Here is a 6,452-nt window from a genome sequence, read left to right as displayed (position 1 = left end):
TTGTCTCCTGTGTGTCCGGGAGGAACGTGCTCCCTGTCCCGACAGTCACAGGGGGCAGAAAACTGCCCGCAGTCGGGATCAGAGTTACCAGCACAGAGCCCATACGTGAGCCGCTCTGTTCCGGGCACGTCCCTGGTGACAGATCACGGAACCCCTTCTCTCACGGGGAGGCGCCCCTTTCACAGATGAGCAAACCGCAGGATGAGAGGGGCCTGCTCCAGGTCTCAGGCTGGCGGGTGACCAAGCTGGTACCGCCCCGGCTGGCCCCTTTCACTCTGCCCTTTGAGGAGAGGGCGTCAGGGGCAGGGGGGCCTGACCCTGGAGGAGGGAGGCCTTGTGCAGGCTGCCGTCCCGAGCAGAGGGCTGGACGGGGTCCCCTCCTCGTTAAAGGACAGCAGATCTGTCTCCTGAAAGCTCTGAGGGTGACCCAGGTGGCCAGAGTGAGGGCCCAGTGTGTCCCCTGGAGTGAATCCCCACCCTGCCCTTTCTTCTGGACCTTGTGGGGACATGACCCCCTCTGGAGGCATCTGAGGGGCAATGGCACCGGCACACAGCCCACGACGGGGGTCTGGTCGGAGGGCAGCTCCCCGCCCCTCAGCCAGAGCTGGGAGCCCCCAAGGAGGACGGGGCCGGGAGGCCGAGGGCAGCCCAGAGGGCAAGGTCCACGCCTTCCTGCCCTCTCAGGGACCAGACCCGCCGCGGGCCCCGTGGGAGGTGGTGCACTGTGGGGCTCCAGCCGGAAAGTGGGATGGGGGCCTTGCGCCCCAGATTCTCAGGGAAATGGGGAAGTCATGGGGCAGCCCGTCTGTCACCTTCACGGAGGCCAAACCCCCTTTCCTGCAGCAGCGCGGGAAGCCTCGAGCATTTGAAGATCAGAGTAATGATCACAGCGACACCAGGGGCCCGGCGGGGACACTGAGAGGAGGTGACTTGGAACCGATCCACTTCGCCCCTTTAAAGACACCTTTTCTGAGCCCCTCCCTCGGCCGGGACTTGGGCACAATCTGTTCCGAGCTCGCACTTGGAAATTAAATTCCTTTTAGCCAAAAAGGAGCCTGGCTTCAATCAGCCTGGGGCACGTCCTCCCTCGCCCGCCCCAGCCCGCCCTCCCCACCGCGGCCTCCGGAAGTATGCAAATGGGGGCACCTTGCCTTGCGGCCAGCCATCGATCCTGAGGCTCTCATCAGCAAAATGAAATTAAAACGGAGCCACGGCTGCGGGGCTGCTTGGGTATTCTCGGACACGTCTCTCCCGGGCCCCGCCTGGCCCCTGACCCCGCTGCTGTGGGAGGGCCCGTCCTGTCAGCCGACGGCCCTGACCTTGAGAACTTCCGGCCGGCCTACTGCAGGACCCCCAGCCGGGTCGGGTCCCATGAGCACCTCGTGCCCTGGCGTGGGAAAGCAGGTCCCTAAAGCGAGTGTCCCTCCAAGCATGGCCTGTGGCCCGCCGGGTCAGACTGGCCGGCGAGTGTGATGGGAATCCAGGCCCCGGTCCCCATGGAAGATCCCAGAGTGGGGAGGGGGGCTGGCTGGGCCTGCAGTCCCCTCCCCCGGGGTGACGATGCACACCCCTGAACCCTCACCTTCGTCCACGCACCCACTCATCCCACAAATGGCCAGGGCTTCGGGGAGCCGGGCCTGGTGCCGGGTCCCGGAGATGCGGAAAAGACAGATGTCGCCCCCAGAGCCTGTCAGACCGTGATTGCTGGTGAAGGGCTTCCGGGAGGGGAAGGATGGCTTTGTGATGGTGGTGGGGGGGGGGGGTGTTCAGGCTGGGGGTGGGGGTGGTGAGGGGGGACCCCCGTGGCAGAGGTAGATCGGCAGGGACCCACTGCCACTCGTCCCAGGCCAGAGCAGGCCCCGGAAGGCACTTCTGGGGTCGTGGCCCCTTCCCTGCCCATGGGACCCCCCAAGCCAGGAGGCAGGGGCTTCCGGAGGCAGGAACAACATGAGGGAGTTGGAACGTACTTGGGGTGAGGGCGCCCAACCTTTCCCGAGCTGCTCTTGGGCCCTGTCCCCACTCAGGCTGCCCTGGGGGCTGGCAAGTCAGGGCCGGACCCACCCCAGGGGCCCACAGGAACGGGGCCTCGTGGACGCAAGGGGCAGAGCGAGGGGACACCGTGAGCTGATGCTGTTGGGGAGGAGGCAGGATGACCGGTGGCTAGGCTCTCCTCACCCCAGCCTGCCCGCCTCCTGGGGCCTCCCGTCCCTACCACAGGACCTTTGCCCCTGCTGCTTCCTGCCCCCAGGGCCTCCTGTAGCCGATTCCTTCTCGTCACGCAGGTGACCTCCTCCCTGCTGGCCTGGATCAGCTCCCTGGCCTGCAGGTCCTCTGGCACGACCCCCTCGACTTTCACCCACCCTTGACAGTTACATATTCTGTCCGTCTGTCTACCCACTGGCCCCCTGAGGCCAGGAACTTGGTGGAAAGCCGCGCTTGGCTCCCTGAGCTCAGACCTTGTGCGCAGACCATCCTGGCGCTCTGTCTGTGCATCTCACTAACCCTCCCACCAGACCCCTCATTTTGTTTCTGTTGTTACCCCCGTTTTAACAGGGTGGGACCCCTCTAATAAGGGGCAGGACGGGGCCCGGAGTCCCGCACTTGCCCCCGGGGGGCAGGACCAAGGCATCAGGCGGCCTGTGGCCCGTCTCTCCCAAAGGGGGCCTGAGGGCGGACCAGAAGGGGTGCGTGGGGTCGGCCCGGCCCCCTGGGGGTCTGGGGGCCGCCCGTGCCAGGGCGGGGAGCCGAGCGGCCCCATCTTGGATTTAGAGCTCTAACGTTAATTACGATGTGTGACGCTCACTGTAGGAAACTGATTCATTCCCAACAATCAAGGCTACACTGCATAATATATTTAATTAGCCAGATTTCCTGTGCACGTCGGCGGGACGGAACTGGCAAGTCCTCGGTGTAATACATTTAATTCTGAGATAAATCATTGTTTGTAGAGGCCCACGCTCAGCCCGCCCCACCCAGGGGACCGGGGGCACTCGGGGGTGGGCGCTGGCCTCGCCCGCCACCCCGTGGGCACATATCCGCGTGGAAGCCCCTCCCGGGGTGGGGCGAGCGAGGGAGGAGGGCCGGCTGCCTGGGCCGGGGCAGGGGAGGCCGAGGGAGCTCCGGCCGCCTGTGTTCCGCACAGAAAGCTGTGACGTCCTCCCGAGCCCTTGGGCGAAGTGTGCAGAACCCCCCCCCCCCACCACCACCGGGACTGCCATCTCAACTAGGTGAGGACCAGAAAAACCATCTTGTGGGTGTCAGCGCTGGGGGCAGGCTGCTGGGAAAGGGGGTGCCCCCAACATCTGGGCCCCGTGTCCCCCACTGCAGCCCAGCCCTGGCCGCCCAGCCAGTGCCGCTCAGCTCTTAGGAGACCCCGGGTCTTTGGGGCACCCTGGTCCCCACCTGAGCTCTATGAGGACCAGGGTCCCCTGACAGAATCCACACAGCTTCCATCACTGACTTACAGGGATGTCCCCGGGACCAAAGTGTAGACTTTGTCCCTCATAGCAGACAGGAGGGGACAGGAGAGGGGCCCTCGTGTGTGTCCTCCACCCGCTGGGGGTGGGGTGGCAGGGCCCTGACGTGCGTCCCTCTTGCACAGCCCGCCTGCCCCGGCTCCGGTTACCGCGTGTGCTGTCATCTGCCACCCGTGTGGCCGGCCTCGTGCATAATTCAGGCACCTTGGAGAGGCCCCGGCCAATGCAACTGACAAGGGCTGACTAGCCTGATCGGATGTCGAGACATCGGACCCACCACGAATAGGACCTGTGTCTTTCTGCCCTGTCTGTACTCCGGTGACAGGCCAGGCAAGGAGCAGCGTGGGCGGTGTCCTCCCTGCTTGGGTGCGTCAAGACACAGCCATGTGCTCGGGCGGCTCGGGGGGCGGGCGGCAGGGGGCTGGGATCCGGCCCCGTCCCTTACCTGCCATGCGCGCTTCGTCAGCTCGCCACAAGCCCAGCCCTCGAGCCTCAGTTTCCTATCTGTGAAATGGACGCAGGGCAGCTCAGCGTTGGAGCCTGGGATGAGGGCTGCCCCAAGGTGCCTGGGAGCCCCTGGCGGCCCAGCAGACTGGAGAGCTGGCCTTGAACCTAAGCCTGTGCTCAGCCCCAGGGCTCTGCCCTCCACCCTGCACGGCCACGCCCTCTCGTTCTGTGAAACTGGAGACGTAACCCTGGCCTCTGGCGCCTGATCCTAAACTGAGATCTCGGACCGCGGTCTGCAGCGCCCAGCGCCTGCGACCACCCCCACCGGGGCCCCTGTGTCCTGTTGTGCCCGTGGGCTTCTGGGCGTCGTGGCTCTTCATCCCGGCCCGGCCGGGGGCCACCGGGAGACGGGGTAGCGCCCTGCCCCTTCTGCCATGAGGGTGTGGGGCAGGGCTGACCCCTGACGGCCCTTCCTGGCCCGAATCTCAGGTGTAACCACAAGGAGCTCCGACCTAAGCGGAGAAGCGAATATGTACATGCCTGCCACCTGCTGCTGGCCGGTCCCTGCCTGTGGTCCAAGCCTGGCTTCATGTGCCCGGGATGCCCGGCCTCAGAGGACCCAGCCTCCAGGACCACAGAGCCGCCCTAACCGAGGACCCCCAGATATGTCTGTCCCAGGGGGCACTGCAAGTGGAGAGAAGGGTGGGTGGGCCGCCTCCTCCCTCTCTGTCCAAGGGGCCCCTTCGAAGTCTTTGAGAGTATAGGGACAGAGAGCCGAGGGCAGAGAGGGGCTCACCAAGAACCCCAAGGGCCCTCCCGGGCCCGCCCGGGTCTTGGCACCTGCTCCCGTGGCGCCGACCGTGTCCTTTCTGAAGTGGGCCCGGCCCTTCCCAGTCCTGCCCTTCTCGCGTGGGCGCCTGCGGCCCAGGTAACCTGAGCCGGTGTCTCTGGGGCTGCCGCTGCTTTGTTAAGAAAAGAGGGCTCCCTGCCCTTAAATAATTGATGACAGGCATTAACAATTGACCCTGGAGAACATCTGGCAGGTGGAGGGCTTTCACCCCTGGTGGCGTCGGATCAGACTGCCGTTCAGGGGCTGCTGTGGCTGGTGGGGGCGGCGCCCGAGTGTCCCCCCCCCTCCCCATGACCCCGTGTGGAAGTGTGGGGTTGGCCTGGGGCGGGGGGCCTGCTGGGGAGCTCTCTCTGTTCCCAGTGGTGCACGTGGGCTCCGACGGGCGCTCGTGAGTACACACACGTCGCAGGTACGCGTGCATGCTCCCCCCACACGCACACATCACAGGAATCCCCGTGCACCGTGCACGGCCCACGCATGTGTCCCTGCGTGATGGGTGCGCACGCGGCATGACTGTGCGTGTGCTTGCTTGCACGTACACCGATGCGCACACCACACACGTGTGCACATGTCCTTCTGTGAGGGCTGCCTGTCGTCCCAGCCTGGCTCTGGGGGCCTCGGGGACCTCGCTCAGCCCTGCCCCCCTCCGGATGTGGGATAGAGGAAGGGCCTGCACCCCGCAGACAGGAGCGGCGTCAGCAGATCTACTGGGCAGCGTGCTTCCCACCGGGGCCTGACAACACGGAGTTGGGGGTGCCGGGCGAGGAGCGGGTGGGCCGGTTCGGTGCCGCCTGGTGAGTCTGACCCCGGGGAACCCCTTCACCAGGAGTGGCTGCTCTGGGGACAGACAAGCTGGCACCCGACCCTTTGTCTCATGTCACTGCATTTACTCCTCACACCTGGGCATCATCACCCCATTTTACAGATGGGGAAACTGAGGTCAGGGGGGGGAAGAACTTGCCCAGAGCCGCCCAGCACCACACCGGGCTGCCAGATGCCCAAATCCTCGCTCATGCGGGGGCCTGGCAGCACCCAGGGCAGGGGGCCCGCACCCTCCCGACGCTGGTGGGTGCCCATGTGGACGATGGTGCCCCCCCACTTCTGAGCTGGTATAAAGCCCCCTGGAGCAGATTCACACCAGCTCTGCCTGTGGCCCCTGAGGGCAGGCAGCCGGAGCCAAGGGCGTCCCACCAGGTGAGAGGAAGTCAGCACTCCACTGTGGGCTGAGGCAGGGAGGGGCCTCCCTGGCTCTGGAACCTTCCAGGGCTCAGGTGCTGAAACTAGGTGAGGCAGCAATGTCTGTGGAGGGAAATGGGAGGGCTCCCCGGGCCAGGCAGCACCCCTTGGTTTGGGGGGGAGGAGGGGAGGAGGAAGGGGCTTGCACCCCACCCAGGACCCCACATGGCTGGCTAAGGAGAGGACAGCCGCACGCCAGGTGGGGGCTTCTGCAGGCTGGGCCTCGAGACTCCGGCGATCTGCCCGGAGCAGGCCTGGCCTGGGAGCCTGCGACACCTCTGCCTTCCTTGCCGTGCCCCCCCAAGCCCCGCCCCACCCAGGGGGCGTCTCACACTCTGGGCCCCGAGTCAAGGATCGCCTGTGACAGGAAGCCCGGCACGGTGTCCCTTAATTGTGGCTGTGACTGGACTCTCAGGGTCGTATCCCGGTTGATGTCCCTAATG

This window comes from Herpailurus yagouaroundi, unplaced genomic scaffold (genome assembly GCF_014898765.1).
Source record: "Herpailurus yagouaroundi ecotype Mexico unplaced genomic scaffold, PumYag 440, whole genome shotgun sequence".
NCBI lineage: Eukaryota > Metazoa > Chordata > Mammalia > Carnivora > Felidae > Herpailurus > Herpailurus yagouaroundi.
This window is presented reverse-complemented; position numbering follows the sequence as displayed.